Source organism: Diceros bicornis, chromosome 28 (assembly GCF_020826845.1).
Source record: "Diceros bicornis minor isolate mBicDic1 chromosome 28, mDicBic1.mat.cur, whole genome shotgun sequence".
Lineage (NCBI taxonomy): Eukaryota > Metazoa > Chordata > Mammalia > Perissodactyla > Rhinocerotidae > Diceros > Diceros bicornis.
The window spans coordinates 8,751,699-8,776,037 of NC_080767.1; the positions used below are offsets into that span (position 1 = coordinate 8,751,699).

At 48.9% G+C, this 24,339-nt stretch overlaps 1 protein-coding gene across 1 annotated transcript in view; it reads right to left on the reverse strand.

The window, feature by feature from the left end:
• The window catches only part of GABBR2 (gamma-aminobutyric acid type B receptor subunit 2), a 352,821-nt gene that overhangs the window by 288,971 nt on the left and 39,511 nt on the right, over positions 1-24,339 (reverse strand). The gene's annotated exons all lie outside the window — the stretch shown is intronic.

Below are 24,339 nucleotides of genomic sequence, written 5' to 3' on the forward strand. Positions count from 1 at the left end.
ACTGGCGTGGGCATGGTGGGGCCACAGGAGCCAGAGCAGGGGCCCAGTGACCCACCCGGGCAGGGCAGACTTAAGTAACACTTCCTCTAGGGTTTTATTTCTTTAACTCAGCAGCAACAGGGTCAGAGAAATGATCAAAACACAGATAGCCAAAGGAGAAAAGAGAAGCAAAAGGAATTTGTTTGGGAAATTGGGAGAATACTGGGAAACGGGAAACTAAATTTTCAAGCCAGCAAGGACCCTACAATAAAGGGAAAGAGCCAAGGAGGGAAGCAGGACCTGGGGTCCTGGTCCACATCTACTGTTAATTCACAGCAAGACCCTGGGACGTCTCCTTTCCTCCTGGGCCTCAAGTCTCTGCTTAAAAAAAAAAAAAAAAGGAAGGTTCAGCGAGATGACTTTAAGGGGCCATCAATCTGCTAATACTTTTAAACTATAGAGCTGTGCTGTCCGGCATGGCAGCCACTAGTGACTTGTGGCTATTATCTAAATTCAAATTAATTCAAATTAAATTAAATTAAAAACTGCACGAGTCCCGTTTCAAGTACGCACTAGCTACGTGTGGTTAGCGGTTACCATCTTAGACAATGCAGATACAGAACAGCACCGCCATCACAGAAAGTTCTACTGTGCAGAGCTGCTGCAGAGTAAACAAACCATCATTAAATGCTATGTCAACATAAAAACTACCACTAATACCTATCAAAATCAGAATGAGCAGATTCTCAATCACAGATACCTCATGAATTTCTGTGGTGTGTTTGTAAAACTTAAGAAAAAGGAAGCACAGGGCAGGGAGTCTGCAAATCTGGACTCCAGCCTTGTCTCTCACACTCCCTGGCTGTGTGACCCTGGAAAAGACAATTTATCTTTCTAAGCCTCAGTCTCCTCATTTTTGAAAGGCGAATACTAAAAGTTTCTATCTCAGGGAAGCTGCTGTGATCACATTAGCCCACATATTCATTCAACTAATCTTTATGAAGCGTCTACTATGTGCCGGCAGCTATTAATTCTACACACTGGGATAAACAGGTGGTGGAACAGAAGGCTAGCCCTGCCCTCCTGGAGCTTACATTCTGAAAGGTTTTAGCAAACGTTACCTATTCATCCGATAATAACATTAATAGTCATGGCGATACTAGGATGCATATATGTCATTAATGGAGACTCATTTCTCAATTAGTAAGAATACAATTTCAATTTTAAAAGAATTGGGCCCTCTAACTTATCTCCCTCCCAAATATAGATCTCAACCAAGAATTCTTTCAACTTGTGCACTGCTTTGGCTTACATCATAAAACCAGACTTCTCGGTGACATTTGAATCTGATTCAAGAAAAAGATCTGATTTCAGCAGCTTTTAGTCCAGACTTTAGAAAAAATTAATTATGCATGCATTCAACCAGCAATGAGCAAACTTGATAATTTAGGCAGTTTAGCAATTGGACTGAAATTTTACAGCTAATTTAAAGTACTCCACACTACTGACTTCAGACGAGGTTCTGAAGCTGCACTAGCCCGGACAAGAGCAATTCCTCAGCACTTTCAGCTGACGCGGCCTTGACTGACTTTTAGGCACAGTGAAAGGACTGCTCACACCCAACCACGGCTGGCTGGACGCTAGGATGCCCCAGGCGGTTTGTTCTGTGTTCTCCCAAGCAAGGCTGGGTCATATTTATCCTTGTCTCCCCAGCCTGACAAAAGTCACAGCACACTCCACAAATGAATGAAGTAGGTCCTGGTGGAAGGGTCACAATGATTTATGGCTGTGTGACTTTAGGCAGGCTCCTCAACCTCTCTGAGCCTGCTTCTTCATCTGCAAAATGAAAATGATAACAATACCTTCAAGGCAGTTGTAAGACACAGAGATCTGGCGCACAGTAGGTGCTCAATAAATGTAGCTCCTTGTCTTACTCAGTGTGGCAGTTTTAAAACATGGTACGAAACTCTTAGACATACCTCCCCTGGAGAGGTGAGGTCTATGTCCCCTCCTCTTGGATCTCAGTGAACTTGTGGTGCTCTGATCAATCAAGTACAGTGAGAGTGATGTGAGCTCTAAGACCAGGTCATCCAGGCCACGCACCTGTTACCTGATTCCCTTTGGGATCTCAGGATGCTCCCTCTCAAAACTCGACCATGTGGAGAGGCTGCGTGCAGGTCCTCGGGTCCATGGCCTCAGGTAAGCTCAGCCTTTGAGTAAACTCAGCTCATAAGGTCTGCCCACATCACAGAGTAGGACGTGCAGCCCTGCTGTGGCCTGATTTCCTGATCCACAGGGCCCCTGAGAACCATAAAATGTGTTTCTTTCGCCACTAAGTTTGGAATGGTTTGTCACAGAGCAGTAAGTAACTGAACACTCTGCAGGTATCATTCATTCACTCAACATTCACTGGGGCCTTCTACTGCAGAGGAATGCAGTGCACTCCAGAGGCCTCAGGAAGCGCACAGGCTCGTGAGAAACACACTAGTCAACAGCTGCTGGTGTGCTGGTAAATGTTTAATAAACACCTGGGGTTGGCAGAAGTCCCTGCCTTGCAGTGTTGGCCAATTTCCATGGTGTAAATACTCCCATCATTGCCAATTTCAAGCTACCAACGTGAAGTCAGCCAGCCTGAAAAATTCCTGAGAACTTACATCTGCTCTCGGGAGCCAGGACGAGCCGCCTGCACATGACAGTCAGAGGACCTCAATCTGGGTGAGAAGAGCTGTGAAAAAGCAGCAAAAATATCAGGGGCAGGGGGATTCCAGGTGGCAGAGGTAATGGCGGCCACTTAAGCCCAAAACTCTTAATATCGCCTCCAAAACACAATACAGAACAAGAAGGACAAATAAAACGTGCACCTTCAACATAACTAGAAGACAGAGACCCCCCCCAAACCTCCAGCTACCTGAAGTGGAAAAACAAACTCGAAACTTCAGGCAGAGCAAGTGCCCAAAACAAGCGTAGTGTGGGGAAAACTGTAGAGGAGAGAGGAGCCAGTGGAGGTGTAAAGCTGGTCTAAGGCCCCCTAGATGAAGAAAGGCCACTCTAGGTAAGAAAACCCTGCGAACAAATGCCGGTGGATCCGATCGTTGCTACAGGGCACGGGCTGTAAGGGGAGGGTGGAGGAGGCAGTCTTCGAAAGGTGATGCTCAGGCCACAGGGAGAGGAGGATTCGTGGAAAAGAGAGGCGCCTTCGGAAGCCACACCGTGAAGGGGAAAAGAAACAAGAGGGGGTCTAGAATCCCGCAAGACAAAAGAAAATGGGAGGCTCCAGGGACACGCAACCCCTCCCCTCACCCTTCCCCTGGTCACGGATGGTGGCGGAGTCTCCCCGGGGCTGATGCTGTCCCGTCTGTAAAAGGCGGCTGTGTTCCGCGCTAAACATGTGTGAGTCCATATCTTAAATACAGCACAACCTGCAGGAAATCGAGGGTTCCTCCTGAAATGCAGCATCCTGCGTTGTGTGGGTTTCCCTAAGAGCAGAGCTGGCTTGAGGGCAGAGAGGCGATCGGGCGAGGGACCAGGGAGGCCAGGAGAGGCCAGAAGAAAAAGCGGACACAGGGCCTGCTGTTGGCTGGTCACTGCTGTGGGCACTGAGGAACTGGCCAGAATGCTTCTCAGAAGCGTCCTTCTGAAGGAGGGGGGCTAAGGCACCTACCCCGTGTTGGTCAGGTTCCTCTGAGAAGCGGATGCCAGGACAGGATTAGATGTGCAAGAGATATCAGGGGAAAACACCCGTGAGAAAAAATGGGCCGGGAGCCAGAGAGGCGGGGGAGCATCAGACCACAACACAGGTCTGACCCCTCATGCAGGAGAGAGGGCAAGCGGGAGGGGTGGTGGGGGGAAGAGTCTCAGACTGCAGTGCAGTTCTGGGGGTACTCAGCGAGGTCGATGGGGAGTCCTCAAGCCCAAGAGGTCCAACAGAGGAGTCCTGTGCCATCCAGGAATGGGCCTGCCCTAGTGTCGCCACTCAGCACCATACTGGCTGGGAGTAGTCCACGGGAAGTGTGGCCTCAGCACAAAAGTGGTGACGGATTTCAGAGGCAGCAGCTGGCGCTGTGGTCAATTACACTCACCACTGCTGGGGACAGGAGAGGCACATTGTCACAGTCGCCATGTGGGGCCGTGTGGCCCACAGACAGGGACCCAGGCAAGTGCCATGGGTCCTTGAGGGGGACCCTGTCAGCGTGCACAGGACTGCAGCTGACCTCAGGGGCGCCCAGGGATGTGGGGCAGGGCAAAAAGCATCAGCTCGCCTCCCAACTGGGGCCCCCGAACTTTGGGCCCTGGATGGAAACATTAGTCCCGCTACTTCAATCTATACACGGGGGAGGCCTGACCAACAAGAATATGGATCTTCCTGGCGCACAGCAGTGGAACGTGAGCACACTGCCCTGGGGGAATGTTCTACACCTATTTTTAGTGAGTTGAATAGTGTCCTCCCAAAATTCATGTCCACCTAGAACCACAGAATTTGACCTTATTTGGAAATAGGGTCTTTGCAGATGTAATTAGTTGAGGATCTTGAGATGACATCATCCCAGATTTAGGCTGGGCCCTAAATCCAACGAGTGGTGTCACTATAAGAAGAGAAGACACGGAGACACACAAGGAAGGGCACGTGTAGACGGAGGCAGAGTGATCCTGCCACAGCCAAGGAACACCAGGAGCCACCGGAAGCTGGAAGATGTAAGGAAGGACCCTCCTATAGAGGCTTCAGAGGCAGCACGGCCCCGCTGGCACCTTAATTTTGGCCTTCTAGCCTCCAGAACTGTGAAACAATACATCTCTGTTGTTTTAAGCCACCCAGTTTGTGGTCATTTGTTATGGCAGCCCAAGGAAACTAATAGACTAATAAAGTCATAATAAACTATTATTAGTAAAATAAAATAGTAAATTAGTAAAACTAAAAGAATAATAATTCTGTGCCCATCAAAAGTGTAGACATCACAGAGTTGGAGGAAGAAAAGCCCCACCAGAGAATCAGTGACTCTTGGCATCGGAATGAATGCATGACAACCACACCGCTCACTCTCTACCAAACCTCTGGGCAAGAGCTCTTTCAGCTTGAATACCTCCAGTGACGGGGAACTTACCACCTCAAGAGGAAGCCTCTTCATTTCTGGCGGCTCCGACAGTCAAGCCCTTTCCTACAGCTACCTAAAACATCTGCCTCCCTGAGACCCCCCAGTGTCCAGCTTGGCGCTGTGCTCTGGAACCCAGTCTGCTCCTGACAGCACGTCTCCCACTAAACCTCCTTCCTGCAGGCTGCTCAGCCCCAGTTCCTTTAAGGAATAATGTAACTTACTCGAAATACAACAATGAACCAGAATATGCAAATTATCTTATCAGCTGTACTCTATAAAGACAATCTCTCCCTGATTAGCATGCTGCTCTGTCTATTTTCATCAGGGATCCACAGAACTGGCACACCCAGAGCTTCTAGCAACCACAGGGCATCTGGGGACAGCCACTGGGGCTGGGCGCACGCCAGGCCAAGTTTAGGAGGTGAAGACTGGACAGTGGCCCCTTCACTCCATACACATCCAGAGAGTGACCCCTGGGTGCCAGGGTCTGGGGTTGAGGGGGATAAGGAGGCCGAGGTGAGGGCAGGAAGACTAGAGGGAGAGAAGGAGAGTAACTGCCATCAAGTTCCTCCCAGAACAACAGTGTGGGAGACAGAGCCAGAAATTCTACCTAGAACTCTCAACCCATCTCCATTAACTGTCCTACTCCAGCTTAAACAAGGGGGAAGGTGCACACAGAGAAAGAGTGTGACTGCCTCCTGAGGTGGAATCAGGGCAGGCTTCCAGAAGGAGGTGTCTGTAGGTTGTGGCTTTAAGTCAGACGTGACAATCAAAATAAAAGGGACAGACCAGGCAGAAGGAACAAGCAAAGGCAAGACGGTGTGAACCTTCAGGCCATGTTCAGCGAACAAAGACAAGTCTGGTGTGGCTGGAGTAGAGGGGGTAGGCATGTGTTTGCAAGAGATGAGAGTAGAAGATGATGTAAAAGATGGTCTTCTTACACTGGGTAAAGGTTTCCTCTCTTCAGCTGTTTTTTCCCATGAAACTGAGCATTTATGGTGGTTCTTAAACTTTAGTGTGCATCAGAGACCACCTGTGCAGTGTGCTTAACAGGCAGACCCCAGCCTTGCCGCACTGTGCCCCTGGCACCCCAACTCCCTTGCACACCCACCGTGCCCCCCATTCTGATTCCCTGTGTGGCAGTGCAGCCTGTGTCTCTGCATCATAAATGTGCTCCAGCATGATTCCCAGGCAGGAGGTGGGACCTCACCTAGGAAACAGCCTTGTCTTCCCACCTTTCTTCATTATGAAAAACGGTGTGAGTGGCATGACAACATGTCAGGTTATGCCAGAAATACGGGCAACTTAGGTTCATAGGAAAAGACGCACTGGGGAAAGAAAACCAATTTCAACTCTCCATCAAGGTCCTCAGCAAAAACCGAAGGCCAAGAATTCATCAGAAATTACCTCTGTGGCAGAGCCATGACTGGCGGGGCTGCCCACCCTGGTCGCCTGGACCTTGCAAAAAGAGGCCCTCAGGTCATCTCAGGGTGAGCAAGGGTTTAGGAAACTCCTGAGAGTTTCCTCTCAGGAAACTGAAGCAGGCCCTTGGAGAGAAGTCATTTTCTCACAAGGAGCTACAGGGATTTAAACAGACCGTTCATTTTGTTTTTGAAAAGCAAAAAAGGATTTTAGAAGCAAAAAAGAATTTCAGGAGCAAAGCATCTCAGGGATGGAAGATCTTTGGGCCAATCTGCCAACCAATGCTAAAATGTCTCCTTCAAGTACTAGCTCAGAGTTGCCCATAAATGCAGAGTCCCAGGTCCTCCACTGGAGATTCTGGCTCAGTGGGTCTGGGGTGGGGCCCTGGGAATCCGGTGGTGAGGGCCATTTGGAAACACTGATCTAGCTCACCTGGCCTCTGCTTACATACCTCCAAGGACAGGGAGCTCCTTCCCATCAAGGGTGACCCCTCCCAACTTTGAAGAGCTCTGACCATTAAAAATGTGCACCTGACACTGAAGTGAAACTTTCCTCCTGTGCCCAGTGCTCCACCGCCCGGCCTCTGCACTGACCCAGAGTCAATCCAGTCCTCCTGCTGCAGGCAGCCAGGAAGGAAGGCGAAACCCACACACAGGAATGACCTTCTCACTTTGCATACGCCGAACGGGAAAAGGCTGTCTGGCCGCTTTGAGAACTTTACCCCCTACTTTTCTGTTCCCTCACTCCTGCTTCCTAAGGGGAAGGAGAGAGAAACGACGTCAATAAACATATTATTTATTGAATGCCTACTGTGGTCAGCAGAAACAATGCCCCCGCAAGGATGTCCACATCCTGATCCCCAGAACCTGTGAATGTGTTAGGTTACGGGAGAAAAGGGGATTTAGGTTACAGATAAAATTGAGGTTGCTCATCAGCTGAGCTTAAAATAGGGAGATTATCCTGGATTATTTGGGTGGATCCAACGTAATCACAAGGGTTCTTACAAGTGGAAGGGGGAGGCAGGCGGGTGAGTGTCAGAGTGACGCAGTGTGAGAAAGACTCGACTGGTCATTACCGCCTCGACAGTAACGTGGGGCCATGTGCCGAGGAACGCAGGCAGCCGCTACAAGGCAAGAAAACAGCTTCCCCCTAGAGCCTCCAGAAGGAACGCAGACCTCCTAACTCCTTAACTTTATTCCACCAAGACCCACGTTGGACTTCTGACTTCCAAAACTGTAGGATACTAAATCTGTGTTGTTTTAAGCCATTAAATTTGTAGTACTGTGTGACAGCCACAATAGAAATCTAATACACTTACTTCATGCCAGATAATAGACTGGATAGTATGCATGTAGCATCTCATTTAATAACCTAACAACCAGAGGGTAGATGTTAGGATTATTCCTGTTTGACCTATGAGCACACTGAAGCTCAGATAAGCTAAATAACCTGCCTGAGTCACACAGACAGAGCAGTGGAGCTTGGATTCAAACCCAGGTCCGTCTGTCTCCAAAATTCTTTACGAAGAAGGGTGGAGAGGAAAAACAGGAGCTAAAAATAAGAATACAAAATGGGAACAAAGAGATGAAAAGACCTAGAAAGACAGGCCCAGAACAAAATAGATAATAACTCTACAGTTACCCAAAGGGTGTTCTAGAATAATGAGAAACGCTTCCAGTCTAGTTCTAATCATAGACTCAAAATGTCCGAGCTGTGAGTGTACTTGGAGATAATCTAGTTCAAACCCTCCAGGTTAAAGTTGGGGAGAATGAGATCCAGAGAGGGGAAGTGACTTGTCCAAGGGACAGAGAGGCCGGGCAGAGATGAAGCTAGACCCAGGCCCCCATTCCCACCCAGTACTGGTTCCTCCCACCTCTGGCCCTGTTCTTCCTCTCCTCCTTCCAGAAGAGTCTATGATGGCCCAGGGGCAGCTAAGACGAGTGCGTCACTCTGCCAGGGGCACACGATGGAGACTGCTGGGAGCCCTGGGCCTATGATGTCTCAAAACCGTGTCCTCCCCTGGCAGGGCCTCTCGCTCCCAGACACCCAGCAGTCACGACAGAAACAGGCCATCGTCACCCAAATTATCCATGGGTGTGCTGACACCTGTCACCACCTTGCACGTTTGGTTGACCTGGACCGTCACACCCATGAAGATGGCAGCTGCCAGGAGATTGGCACTGCTCTGGATTGGACTTTAGGGACCCAGCGCCCCCACTCTCCTGGGGAGAGGAGAGATGTCAGCACCTCCCTTGCCAGCTGCTCTCTCTGAGGGTCCCAGGGGTCCCGTTAATAACAGCCTTGCCTCAGGAGGCGCCCTGCTGATCCGGACCTGCCCCTGCCCAGCCTGGGAGAAAACCAGGAGCTTCCCACCACGCAGTTCCTCCCTCCCAGCAGAAAAGAGGCGCTGTGGGGCCGGCCCCGTGGCTTGGCGGTTGGGTGAATGCGCTCCGCTGCTGGCGGCCCGGGTTCGGATCCCGGGCGCACACCGACGCGCCGCTTCTCTGGCCATGCTGGGGCCGCGTCCCACGTGCAGCGGCTGGAAGGATGTGCGGCTGTGATATGCAACTATCTACTGGGGCTTTGGGGGGAAAAAAAAAAAAAAAAAAGAGGCGCTGTGGAGGAGCCAGGACAGCCCCCACCACCACCTGGAACCGGCTCTGACCTCCCTCAGCTCTTACCTCTTTGCCTCCTGATCACTGAATTTGCATTTAAAAGAGATTCTTGGCTAAATTCCACTAATTGCAACATTTAAGACTTCCATCTCACTTGAATAATTTTTAAAGTTTTGAACCTTTGAAAATACAACCAAGTATATACAAAACATTTAAACAATTTGAGAGTAATTTCCTCAAAACAGCTAGAAGTCCCCTTGCTGAGAGCAGCGCCAGGACCTCCCTTATTCACCTTCAGATCTGCTGCACCTCCAGCACCCAGTGGCTGTGGAGTCATGAGTGCTGATCTGAAGTTAATCCCCCAACCTCACCCGAGTCTAGCGATCGAATCACAAACACTATGAGCGGCTACACTGAGCTGTGAGTCACCCCACATGGAGCAAACTTGCCTGCAGCATAAAGGGCAGGTTTCTCTCCATTTCTCCTGTCCTGCAAGGCTCAGTTCAACCACCCCCACCCCGGTGAATCCATCCTGACAGCCCCTCTTCATACCAGTCAGAATCCATCGCTCCTTGAGTGATTCTGAGGGACCACAGACAGAACAATCCCACCATGTTCCAGGCATTGGGCATATGGGGGTGTGAGAGATGCTCTCTCGGGGGGGAAAAGGTGCCACAAACAGACAAGGGTCATCCTAGGCTTTGGGCGAGCTATGCTTTGGAAGCCCAGAGCAGGGAGAAGTCTAAACCCCCTGGAGAAGGAGGAGGACAGGAAAGCAGCCTAGAAGACTCCCTGGAAGAGGTTCCATCTGAGCAGAGTGGGTGATGTACAGGCTATGCAAGGCGGGAGGATCCACACTGCGGAGGCTCAGAGGTTCTGAGACAGGGCAGGACGCCTGTGGGAACCACCATCGGATCAGTAGGTCTGACACGTGGGATTTGGAGTAAGATATTAACAGACTGCGCTTGATGGAGTTCTTAAAACTTTTGGAGCCTCAGTTTCCTCATCTGTAAAAAGGTCTCCCTCCTCAGTGATTCTCATACCTTAGCACACATAAGAATAGCCTGGAGGCCTTATTAAAATGCAGATACCTGGGCCTCCCTCCTCTCCCCTCCACCCCCACACAAACACATAGAGTCTGATTCAGTAGGTCTGGGAGGTGACCCAAGGATCTGTGTTGTAACACACCCACACACAAACACATGGGTAATTTTGATGGGTCCTTGGATCCATAGTACACCAGTTGAGTTATTGTAAGACTTAAATTATCCAACGTAAATAAAGCCATTAGCATGCACTTGACACATCGCTGGCACGCATAAAGTTAATTCCCCTTCCTTTCTCTATCTTTGTTGCCGAAATCCATTGATTGCACTAACTTTAATAGAACAAAGACTCCATTGCCTTCATTTTAGTTGGAGCCATTTTTATACGTTTCTGGGTGTGTTTCTGTGTCTACTTCCCCCAAAAAGACCATGAGCTCCTTAAGCGAAAGGACCAAATTAGCATCCTCAGTGTCCAGGGGCCCCTGGCCAGGTGTTTTGTGAGAACGCAGCACCCCCCGCCCCCCGCAGTCTCTTGGCCTGGCTTGATGTTAACTGTGCAGTAAGTAGGTCGATGGCCTCACCCAAGGGGAGAAGAGGGGCGCAGCCAGGAGTCGGAAGAATGAAATCCATCAAGAAGCAAGGCTCCTTCAGCACGGCTGCTTCCCACTTACGGCAGCCCTGGGAACAGTTCTGCTTCCTGGGCGCATTAAGTACAAGCTGCTTGACCACTCAACAAGTTCTTTACGACATTTTCAGACTCTTAGACCGGAATAATATTAATGCAAGTTTCATGCCCTGATAAATAGTTCATCACAAACCAAGGAAGGCAAGGGTCCCCCGCTCCTCCCAGCGAGCCAGCCGGGAACCCCCAATGCCTCTTTCTCTCCTTTCTCCGTCTTCACGTCCAATTAGCCACCAAGGCCCACTGCTTCCACCACCTGCTCCCGCCTCTCCATCCCCCAGCCCCAGCCCTAATGCAGACCCCATAGGTTTTCTGCTGAACCACAGCAACAAGCTCCTCACAGTCTCCTTGCCTCTTCCAGCCCACCCCCCACACTGTCATCACAATCCTCCAGAAGCTTAGCTAGGAACTTATCATGCCCCTACTCAAAAGCCTGCAATGGCTCCCCACGGCTCCAGAATCAAGTACAAATATTTCAGCCTGACATTCAAGCTCCTCTGAGATCTGGTCTGACCTAACTTCCCCCCTTCATCACCCACTACTCTGACTCCTACCCCGTTCCCTCCAGCCCAGCGTTTTTTGAACTGCAAATCCCACCCTCTTAGTGAGACACCAAATTAACTTAGCAGGTCCTGACCAGGAATTTTTAATAAAATAGAACAGGATATGAAATATCTGAGTGCATCGCACATAGGAAGTTTTCATTTCATGAAAATTCTGTTTTAGATACGTGTGTGTGTAGGTGTGAATGTACCGTATCTGACTATAAAATGCACATCTTACCATGAATCACTGTCAAAAAGATTTGAAAAGCGCTGTTCGGGCCAAACTGAATTCACGGTTTCCCCTCTCTGTTCTGTGCTCACTGCTCCATTTGCACGCTCTTCCTCAGCGATTCCCACTTCCTGCACTGTTTCCTCCCCCACCCCGCGCTAGCCACCTCCCCCCATCCAAATCTTACGCATTCTTGCAGCTGTCTTAGCTGGTTTCTCCCAGAAGCAGACCCTGAGATGAGGCTGTTTATTTGCGAGGTGACCCCAACAAACACCAGTAAGGGAAGGAGAAGTGAAGCAGAAAAGGAGCTGGAACGATCCAGGGTGCTCTGCTGAGCAGGTCCTGCTGTGGGCAACTGGACTGATCCGCTGGGGACTCTGGGGGTCAGGGAGCTGGGATGGTCATCCACCGACTCCTGCCAGTCACCGTTGCAAGACCCTGGTGGATGGGGGCTGTCAGGGCAGCACGGAGGGCACAGTGCACAACCAGAGGCTATGATGGGGCAGCGACAGTAGCAACAGAAAGGTCATTTCCTACATGAAATCTGCCCTCTGCTCTACCCATCACACACACACACACACACACAAAGGCATCCCAGTGCTACTCTTGTGGTGGACATTCCTTCCTCTATCTTTGTTCCTGAGATTCATGGATATGAAGATTTTAAGAGCAGAGACTCCACTCTCCCTTTACTGTAGTTGGAGCCCCTCCTTATGTTTCTATGTCTGTTTCATGTCCACTTCCCCCAAAAAGAGCATGGGCTCCTCAAGGGGAGGGACCACATTAGCTCAATACGCACGCCCCCTTCTTCCTGGAAACGGAGCCCATTTATTCCTTGGGGAACACCCTTCCTCTGCTCTCAGTCCACATGAGTCAACTGCACCCTGTGGCCACGGTAAGTGAGCAGAGATGGGCACTGACCCCAGCAGGTCCCCTGAGGCTCAACTGGGGACTTCCGTTTGCTCTGTTAGCAAAAAGAACTGACACCGGCCCTGATATCAGTTCCCCTACATTAAACCCAGAATATATGGGGTTAAAACCAAAAGCACTCATCCTCTTTCCCTGCTTTTCTAAGTGACATTCATATGTAACTATTGGTTATTTTGTATCCCTGAACTTCACAAGGCAGATAAAAGTTACTAATTGTTAAAAGCCCAGGTGGCCTCAAGCTGGGCTCACACTGAAGTTTTGGCTAATTACCAGTTCTTGAGGTTTGTTACAAGGAAACTGATATCAAGAAGCTAAAGCTTCTCAGACCTCAACTTCTCGGCTTCCTGGCCACGGAGACACCCACCCGCGATCCCCTTATCTCGCCCTCCTCCTCCCTGCAAGCAGCCTCACGGGGCCAAGCGCAGGCTGGTGGGAAAGCGCCGACCAGCAAGGCCACAGGCTCCCCCTCCCTACAAGCAGCTACACTCCTCACAACCTTTAAAACCCCTTGCCTCCCATCTTTAAGGGAGACGGGACAAATTTGAGAGCTCGCGTCTCCCAGCTGACGTCACCAGAAATGAAAACCTTTCCTTGCCATAAGCCTGGCGTTCCAGTTTTATTTGGCCCCTCTTGTGTGGCGGGTAAAGAACCTGGGTATGTATCCAGTGACAGAAACACTTCTTTGCTGGAGTTGCTGAGGGTCGCTGGCTGCCGTCTTCCCACCAAGAGGAGAAAAGCTTCAAGGGAACAGAGCCAACACAGAATCATAAAGGAGGACCAAGTCTTGGTGCCGTGTCTGAGCCTCTGGAGCAGCCTTCCTCACAGCCTCTGAGTGATTCCGTTCCCACCTAATCGATTCCTTCTTTCCTTGAAGTCAGCTTGAACTGAGTTTCTGTCACTTGCAACCCCGAATGCCCTCCAGTGCAGCCTGCCTTAGGTCCCTCACTGCACTGTCCCCTGGAGAAGGAGCACACGATCCGCCTGTACCTCACCAGTGCTGGCACTCAGTAGGGAAAAAAGGCGTCTAGAGGGCAGGAGTGGGGATGCCACCCCACACATTTCCCAGGCCACTGCAGCTCCCGGCCGCTGCAGACACAGACACACGGTCATTGGCCCAGGCATAACCGTGACCTCCCCAGCAGATGGAGTGGACGGTTACAGACCCAGAGTGTGGGCGGAAAAGAGCAGAACGGACGAGACCGTGGAAAGCAGGCCAGGAATTGCCGCGTGTCCGGGCGCCTGGGTCAGTCCAAAAGGAGCCCTGGGCTCTAACACGGGGACCTCGGAGCTTGCTGGCATATTAACCCAGATTCAGCTCCAGTGAGGCCCCTGGAAGCACAGTTTGTCAGAGCTGGGGGACTTAGGAACAACTTGTCCAGCCCTGAGCAGCGGCAGGGGCTGGCCCGAGGTCACTCAGCAAGCTGGTGACATCGCTGGAACTAGAAGCTGGGCTTTGCTCTCCCACTGCACAGAGAAGACACTAGAAGAAGGTGGTCTAGTCCATTCCTTTATGTGGTCAGGCTGCTAGGGGACTACCCTGTGCCTTCAGCCTTTCCCACCGCCATCAACACCCCTCAAAAGGATGTTCTCCAGTGTGCATTCTCCAGGGCTCGGGGGACCAGCAGTAACTGAGTCCAGCCCATCCTAAGGCTCGGAATGCCCTTATGTCTGTAAAAGCCACGACCCCCCGCCCTGCCCTGGACCAGGCACAGCGTGGACAGGACATCTCTAGTTAACATGAGTACAGTTCCTTCGGGAAGCTCCTTTACTACAACCAAGCACGTATATTCAGCACCACTGAACCTTACATTACAACAACAATAGTAATCGTAACAGCAGCTAAGCTAGTGTTACCTAGCGCTTTCCACGTGCCAGGCTCTGTCCAAGTGCTTCACAGAGACTAACTCACCTAATCCTCACACCAACTCTATGAGGTGGGCATATTATCATTTTTTAGATGAGGAAACAGAGGCACAGAAAGGTTCAATAACTTACCCAAGATTATCTATCTAGCAAATGGCAGGCCAGGATGTGACCCCAGGCAGACAGGCTCCAGGGACCCGCTGAGGACCACTGTGCAGCATTTCCTCTGTGCAGGAAAGGGCTGACGAGGCAGGCTGAGACTGCATCCTTAGAAAGGCCTGCTCCTGAGGTTGCCCATTGGCTGGTATCTGAGAACTAGGATGTCGGGAGGGTTCCCACCGTTCCCTGATAAGAGTGGCTCACTGTGCCTAAACAGCTTGTGCCAAGAATATGGCTTCTACTAAATACCTGTGGAGAGTCTAGGAATTTTGGTATGTGCTAGGCAGAGGGTGCCTAGGTGGCCAGCCGCGAGTAAAAACCCTGAGGCTCTAATGAGCTTCCCCGGGAGACATTTCACCCGTGTTGTCACAGTCCGTTGCTGGGAAATTGAGGCATCCTGTGTGACTCCACTCAGACAGGTTCTGGGAAGCCATGCCTGGTGTCCTCTGGACTTTACCCCATGAGCCTTTTTCCTTTGCTGATTTTTCTCTTTCTCCTTTCACTGTAATAAATCACAGCTGTGAGCACTCTATGCTGAGTCCTGTGAGTCCTCCTACTGAATCACGGAACCTGGTGTGGTCTCGGGGACCTGATACATCCTCAAAAGACCTGAAGCCAGTCATCTGAAAGAAGGTCAGAGGCTTGGCTCAGCTCGTCCTGAGTGACATTTCTCTCAGGCCCCTACTTACATATGATATATATGTTACGTAAGACTCTCTGCCTGGTATTGCAGTGTGCCTGAAAGTGGGTGGTCCAGGACTGGCTGGCACAGGGTCCCAAGGCTGGCAGGGTTCTCAGAGGACCATGTCCACACCCATCCCAGCCACGTAGAGTATCAGAGATAGGCCCTCAGCCACCAGTAATACCAGCGATGTTGTCTTACAGGGAAACTGAGACTCAGAATGGCTGTGTGACCTCCTCGAGGACTAGAACCCAGGTTTCTTGGCTTCCCATCCAGGATCACTTATCATCTGTCCCAGAAGGCAGGGCCAAGCACAAAGATTAGAAGGCACAGGGGGAACGTTTTGTTGCAATATAAGGAATAACACCCTTCCTGTAATAGGGGATGCTCCCAAATGCATTAAACAAATATAGGTAACGTGCTGGGAATGCTAGAAAAATCAAAAACAATCTCTGTCCTATGGAGCTGACATCTAGGAGAAGGCTCTATTTAAGGGACTAAGCTCCCCATCACTATGTCAAGCAGAGGCTAGGTGGCTGCTTGTTCGGAATCCTTGCCTTCTAGCGCCTGACACTGGAATTTGGTAATTTTATGTTACTCATGTGATAATGCCAGACGAGTATCTCTCAGGCCTGCTATATTCTTGCTCCAAGTCTTCCTCTCTGTTCAACCGTTCTCCTCCGGAAAAAGCCCAGCCCAGGAAAGGTGCGAGTGGCCAGTAGAGAAGACGTAGTGGGCTTTGGAAACAGATGGCCCCAAGTTTGATCTCAGCTCTACCCCATCCTAGCTCTGGGATTCTGGCACAAGCTGTAAGCTCTCTGACTCTCTGCTCCCTCGTCTGTGAATAACAGGGGCCCGGGAGATCGCCTGAAATCCACACGGGGCCCCGTGCCTGCCACCGGGCAGGAGCATTATCAAAGTCGTACCCCCTGATGCCCAGAGTGTGGGATGCGCCAGTTTCACGAACAGGCCACCTACTTTCCCTCTTCACTCCACCAACAGGAGGGAGAATTAGGTTAATTACACTGAGAGGAAACACAAGAGGGTAATAAGGTCTCCAATCCCATCTTTTGTTCACAAGTTAAATAAATGTAAAAGTTCTTACCCAAATGACGTTAAAACATTTGACCTCATTACCTAGGGTGCTGGCCGCGGGAAGGGGGTTAGTCAGGGAGAAGGAGAGCCCAGTTATCCAAGTACGACTTCTCTTATGTAAGAATGAGTATCATTCATTCTTGTCCTTCTTACACTGTCAACTGAAATGTTAATTAATTTCAAATGTTTATTTTTTTTCTCCAAGCAAGTCCACAGCAACAGGAAAGGAAACAGCCAACAGTCATGGTACCCAAATAGAGGACTATTTCTCCAAGTCCCCTTCCCCACTCGATCTTTATTTACATGTTTATAATCATGTAGAATATACTTCTGCCATTTAAGAGCATTTTAAAAATACATCTCCACGTTTCAACAGCACTTCATATTTGCCTGTTAAGCAGAGTATGGTCTGGGACCTGAGAGCACCTCTCCAGGTCCAGTTCTGCTACCAGATGACTCCCCCTGCTGCCTCCCTCTGGGTCTCAGTTTCCTCCTCTGTAAAGGGATGGGTTTGGACTAGATCAGGGGTTACCAAACCCAGCTTAGTTATCATCATAATCAGGCCTCACCTGGACCCACCTCTAGAGCACGGGGCCAGGGAATATGAATTTTTAGCAACACCCCCCACCCCCACCCCCATCCCGAGCACTCAGGTGCAGCCAGTCCGGCATCCGGCCACAGACCAGCTGGACTAGACCATCTTGATATTCCTTCCAGGGTTGATATTCCACCTTTTGGATGACTCCACAGAACTGATACCTGGTAATAATCTTAATCCTTCCCCAACTTCTAGGCATTTGAGTTATTTTCCATTTTCCTAAATATGACTCTTTTTAAATGGGTCGTGCTGGCTATCATTTTTCCTCATCCACAGGCATCCACAGAAAACACAGCCCAACGGAAAGGCCACATCCTAAAGGTCCATTAAAAAATGATGGAAGCTTAAGAATCCAGGTCAGTTTCAAAGGCAGATTTTTCCTGATTCATCTCTCAGTGACAACAGGGCAGGGCTGGGAGGATTGATTTAAATCTGATTTAACTCTCTAGTCAGGAGGACTCAATTAGACCAATTTTTCTGCTACAAAAGATGTGCTCTTTTTTCAGAAATATAAGCTTAAAGCCTCCGTTACAGCTCAGAGACAAATGTAGCTCTCTTCTTTGTTAAAAAATTGTGAATTTTATTAGCATCCAAGCATCCTTGAATGTCAAAGCTGGAAAGGCCTAGTGGTCACCCAGTTTGACCCCTGAAGGCCCCAAAGAGGTAGTGACCTTCTGAGGCCCCACTGCGAGTTTGTGGCGGGGCAGGAGGAGAATGGTGCTGGAGACCCCTGGGCAGTGCCTTTTCCACCCCACTGCCTCCTATCTGGCTCACGGTCCTTCCCAGGAACCCCACGGCCACAAAAAAACCCTCAACAGCTCCTAGGTTTTCCTTTTACCCCCAAACCACCTGGAGCAGTGGGATACACACAGCAGCCACGGAAGAAAAACGCTTTCCTCTCAATTCACAAACCCACAGACGAGGGTTTCCATCACTTAGACACAAGACTCTCCATTTTAAAGCACTGCAACCAAAACATACATTAAAAATATGTATATATGTCCGCCTACAGAAAAACACACTGAGAAAAATAGACCTGATGGAGTGGTGGAATTAGTGATTTTCATCTCCATTTTCCAAAATAGCGTGGTGTTGTTTCAAAAATAAGTATAAACTTTACAACCACAAAAATGCATGAAGCTCTCGGAAAGAGGCATCTGAGGGCTATCAGGAAGACAGAGGTAGCCATTTACCTTGCTTTATTTCTGCTAAATATCATGACAATCTATTTTGGATATTTTCTCCAACAATAAGCGTTCACAGCTATGTTAACAAACACCCTGCGGTGATTCATACGTCTGGATTAACAGTGACTTCAGGGACAGCTAGCTATGAAGAGGGTCCTCCCTCCACGACTCTCCCCTGACATTCGCGTACACGTTACTCATTTGGAAGATTATCAGGTGTGGTCCTGTAATATTCCATCTCTACTTTCCCATCTCTACTGAATTTCCATCTCTATTTTTTATTGTGTTTTTTTTTTTTTAATTTTTCACATGTTTAGGTCCTATCTCCTCAAGCATCAAAATCACGGTCTCCTTTTAACTAACTAACCCCCTAGCTTGAGTAGCCTAATCCAACCAGGTCGCTGGGGACAGAATCCTGTTCTACACTTGCTAACTGGGTGACCAAGGGTGAGTCATTTAACCTCTACGTAACCTGCTTCTCTATCTTCAAAATGGAGGTTAACAGAAGAGTACTTACCTCATTGGGTTAACTCAGTTTATATGTTTTTAAGAACTTAGAATTGTGCCTGGCACAGAATAAGTACAATTATAATTGACAAATTTTAAAATACCTTCGCCAGCCCAAAAGTTAATGAGGTCATCAGCAAAATCCCAGATAGTGGGGAACACTACAGGACAAATGACCCAGTTTCATCAACAAATAAATTGCAAGAAGAAAAAAAAAGAGAGAACGGAAGGAGGGAGATGGAGAGGGAAGCTATAAATTAAAAGACGCTTAAGAGTTATTTATTATACACCCGTGTTCATAGCAGCATTATTCACAATAGCCAAAAGGTGTAGGCAAGCCAAGTGTCCATCCATGGATGAATGGATAAACAAGATGTGGTACATAAATACAACGGAACATTATTCAGCCTTAAAAAGAAACGAAATTCTGATACATGCATGGATGAATTTTGAGGACATTATGCTAAGTGAAATAAGCCAGTCACAAAAAGACAAATACTGCATGATTCCACTTAGATGAGGTACCTGGAGTAGCCAAATTCATAGAGACAGAAAGTAGGAAGGTGGTTGCCAAGAGCTGGGAGGAGAGGGGAATGGGGAGTTACCGTTTAGTGGGTATAAAGTTTCAGTCTGGGAAGATGAAATTCTAGAGACGGATGGTGGTGATGGTTGCCCAAAAATGTGAATGTACTTAATGCCTCAGAATAGTATACTTAAAAATGGCTAAAATGGTAAATTTAAAGTTATGTATATTTTATCACAATTTTTTAAATGCTTAAGAGATATATCAACCAATCACAAAGTGCGGACTTGACTGAAAATAAACTTTAAAATTTATGACATATACTGCACAATTGAAAATTTGAACCCTGACTGGATATTTTATGATATTAAAGAATTAATGTTGATTTTTTAAGGTATGATAATGGTTTTTAAGAGTCCTTATCGGGCCGGACCCGTGGCTTAGCGGTCAAGTGCGCGCGCTCTGCTACTGGCGGCCCGGGTTCGGATCCCGGGCGCGCACCGACGCACTGCTTGTCCGGCCATGCTGAGGCCGCGTCCCACATACAGCAACTAGAAGGATGTGCAACTATGACACACAACTATCTACTGGGGCTTTGGGGGGAAAATAAATAAATAAATAAAATTTAAAAAAAAAGAGTCTTTATCTTTTAGAGATACAAATGAAAATATTTACAAATGGTTTAATATGTGAGATTACCTTCAAAACAATAAGGGAGGGAAAGACCTGGATGGGGATGATCACAAAACAAGACTGGTCACGAGGTGATAATTGCTGAAGTGGGATGATGGGTACCTGGGGGTGTCTGATACTATTCTGTCCACTGTAGCTTTGTACGTTCCCATCACAAAATACGGTCAATAGTCTATTATTATTAGAGCAAGAGCCGTCACATTATGTGTACTATCTGTTCTCAGGGTCTCGAGCCGTTCCTGGCACACCACTGCTGCTCGATAACTACTGTTTAGTCTAGTTTGGTCAGTTCCAGTGAATTGGTCCCGAGACCTAAGGAACGTGGAAAGCCGCGGACCTTGCCTCTGATCACCTCTGCGCTCTCAGCTCCAACACGGACTCCTCCTCCTATTCCTCATCCATTGAAGGCGTGCAAGGACTGAACAACCACACGGTCGTAGAGCACTGTCAGCAGAATGAACCTCATTTCACAGAGGAGGACCCAAGTCCCCAAGAGTTCAGCGACTCGATCACGCCCACAAGCAGCAGAATCCGGACGTACACCTGGATCTGTGGTTAGAGAGCCGTCCTCTGTTCCTCTCTCCAACCAGCCTCCTTTCTCCAGCTCCCAAAGAGACAGCCTTGCCTTTTCGCACACCCACCCCTTCCCCACTCTCCTTCCAAGTGACCCTAGGACCCACTGCCTATCAACCTTCTTCAGTTAGGCTAAAAGCCTTTCCCCTCAGTGTTTCCCAGGGGAGTGGGAATCCTCACTCTCCTTTCCAGGTTTACATTTTGAGGTTGCTGGTCCTTTCTCGGGCACTGCCGGTTTGAAGAGCTGCCACCCGGTGACCTGAGGTGGCCACCGGGTGGCTCTGAGGTCTGAACAGCCCAGCGTTCCAGTCTTGGTTCCCAGGAGCAGTGGTTCTCAACCTTGGTCGCACATTTAAATTACCAAGTGAGATGTGAAAAACACCAGGCAGGGCCCCACCTCCAGAACACTGACCTAATTGGTCTGGGACTGCCCCAGGCATAGAGTTTTTTTAAACTCCTCAGCTGTTCTAAAGCTCAGCCAGGCTTTCTGATACAGCCTCAGAGACAACAGGATCCTTTGCTCTAATCATTTAGCCTTCTTTACCTACTTTTTTTTAAGGAACAGAATGCACAGTAAATATTGGTTGAAAAAATCGATTAAATTAGAGCAAGATTTAAAGAAATGCAACTTTTGAGGTTCCTAGTTAAAATTAGGTATCTTCAACTGTCTCCCCCTTTTTCTATCCCAGCTCTAAAAGGAGAAACTTCTCACTTCTCTTTCTGGATACGAATTTAAAAGCCACCAGGACATAATAACATTCCTCTGTCCCTGGTGGCCGTTAGCACAGCCTCTCCCTTCCATGCCTAAAGGGACTCCCCAGAGATTTTCAGTGGAGAGGGGTGTGTACACACACACACACACACACACACACACCCCTCAAACCTCTGCGTATCTCAATAGCTGGGCTCAGGCCACGGAAATACCAGTCTTCGGCATCGTAAACAGCTAAAACAATCTTCTTTTCTAATCAGAAGCGGGGGATCCACACACAGTGCCTTCCTTTGGCTCATGGAGAAACTGAGTTCTAACGTTGTGGAATGCATGTGCTATGCCAGGTACTGTCTGAGCACTTCACAGGGGCTCCATGTTCCCATTTCACCCGTGAGGAAACTAAGGCTCAGAGAGATTAAGGCACTTGCTCAAGGTCACAAAGCTTAACAGTGACTGTCCTAGGACTTATATTTTGGTTTCCAGACTCTAAATTCAGTGATGTCTCCATCTTCCAGCCATAACCATCCCTCTCACATGCCCACACAAAATGTGTGCAGACACAGAGCTACAGTCACTGAGGAAAGCAGGCCTACAGGGCACTGGTGGGGGTGCTCAGGAACATCACAGGGAATCGCTGGTGCCCACCCTTCACCAGGCACCGGGGAGGCAGAGCAGAGCACTGTCAGGTGCCCTCCATCTGGGCCCCTCTGCAGCTGGTGCACAGCTCCATCACGCCCTTCTCATCCCAGCAGGCTTGTCTGTTTAAATGTCTGTCTCACATGTGAGCTCCTCGGAGGACCCATGATGGGGAGGAAGAAGTATCCTCTTCACCATCATTCATTCACTCAATGAATATTTACTGAGTGCTTTCCACATGCCAGACAGTGGGGACTCAATAGTGTGCTAACGTGGAGCTTACATACTAGTGTGAAAACGGAGATTAGTGTAAGAGCTACATGAACACACATCTAATTACAAGCCAAGGAGTGCTACAGAGAAGCACAGGGTGCATGAGAACAGAGAACAAACAGAGGAGGACCCGATGTGAAGGGTCAAGGGAGATTCCTTGAGGAAGTGGGGTCAGAGCTGAGCTCTGAAGGACGCGTTGGGGTTCACCAGACAAGGGGCAGTGGGCAGTGGGGAGTGGTCCATGAAGAGAGGACCGTACAGCATGTATGAAGACAAACAAGGGGCAGAAGCTGGAGCCCCGGAGAGCTAGGGGACCAAAGTAGGAGATAAGAGTAGTGATGCATGTGGGGGTCGGTCCATGCAGGACCTTAAAAGTGATGTTGGGCCAGCCCAGTGGCACAAGCGGTTAAGTGCGCATGCGCCACTGCGGCGGCCCGGTGTTCGCAGGTTCGGATCCCAGGCGCGCACTGACGCACCGCTTGTCAAGCCATGCTGTGGCGGCATCCCATATAAAGTGGAGGAAGATGGGCATGGATGTTAGCCCAGGGCCAGTCTTCCTCAGGAAAAAAAAGAGGAGGATTGGCAAATGTTAGATCAGGGCCGATCTTCCTCACACACACAAAAAAAAGTGATGTTAAGGATTTTGGTCTTTATCCAGAGGGCAATGTGAGCCACTGGGGGTTCTAAGCAGGGGGCTGATATATAATATTTCAGTTCTGAACACCTTACCTGCTGCAGCATAGGGAATGAACTGAGAGGGGTCAAAGTGGATACAGGGAGACAGTTAGAAGGTCAGCACAGTTGCCCAAGAGGCGGATGATGGTGGCCTGGAGCAGGGTAGTGGCAGAGATGCGGAGAAGTAAACGGATCCAGGAGATATTTAGGATGGATATAGTGGAGAGGAAGAAGGGGTGTGGAGGATCCCCCAGCCTCCGGCCTGCGGAAACAGATGGACGGTGGGGCCATATATTAGGAAGGGGACCCCCGAAGGGCATGCAGGACCAGCGAGCAGAGGCCGAGGTGCTGCAGTCTCATCGGACAGGCTCCATCACTGGGCCAAGCCCAGTCCCGCGTTGCTGTCTTATTACGAAGAGAAGAAAAAAACAGTCAAGCTGATATTTTGAGTAATAAGTGGGCAAGTACTTCAACATTTAATTTATATGTCACTAGTTTCAAAACTCATTTTAAAACCTTCCTATAATCTTACCAGGTTTACGTACACTGACATTATAACACCCAAATTATTTCTGATCTAAAAATAATTACCTCGTATGTTGCTTTGCCTGAAAAAGCATTGAGAGAAATTATTGGCAAGGCATACTTTCCCATTGCCAGAGAACAGTGAGCCAATTACCGGTTATGCCTTAACTCACTTCGTCCATTCTTAAGAAAACCTATCAGAGGAAGGACATTTCCCGAATGCATTTAGGAATGAGGGTGTCCCAGCAGGAGGGCAGAGCATTGTGAAGTGATTATGGAAACGTGAAATATAAGGAGATCCAGACAAGAAGCGGTCAACAGTTGGGAGGTCTGTTAACAGGTAGGTGGGTAAGGGGCATTGGTAAGAGCAAAGAGTTCTTTGATTCTGGATGAGAGGTGGCCAACTGGTGGCCCTTAGGCCATATTTAACCTTAAAATATGTTTTCTTTGCTCCATACAGTGCTATTTTTAAAAACTAAGCCAACATTTTAAAAATCCAAACTTCTGGCTTCTCTTGAAACATCAGTAGATCTAGCCAAACTGGGCCACATTCCCACGTGGTGATGGTCAGCTGAAGCTCAGTAGCCACCGTCCTCCAAAGGGGCAGGCTCTCGCATCCACCACGTCCCCAGGATGCCCCATCTTTACCCAACATAAGCGTCAGCTGACATTTATCACTGCACTTGCAATGTCGTTTTACTATGGTGAAGAAATATTTCTCTGTACTCGTGTCTCTATTAAAAGTGGGAAAACAAAACATAAACCAAGAAGACTGTATGTTTCCAAGAAAAATAGAGAAAGCATATTTCTTAATGGAATTAAAAACTATTCCCACAGGTATAATTCACAAAGTGTGTCCATGTCAATTTCTCTTACCCCTGCCCTCTTCATTCATTTATATTATCGGCCCAGTGCCTGTTGGCCCCTGTATGCTCTTGAATTTGCAACCTCTCGAGGCACTGAGGCCCCAGGCCAGGGATTCAGATATAAGGAAGGGACCCAGTTTTAGGGGAAAGGGATATAAAAAAGACATGGGCACGAAAAAGACCAACGCTCAGTTATTAGAACCAGGATCCACGGTGAGGGCCAACTCAGCAAAC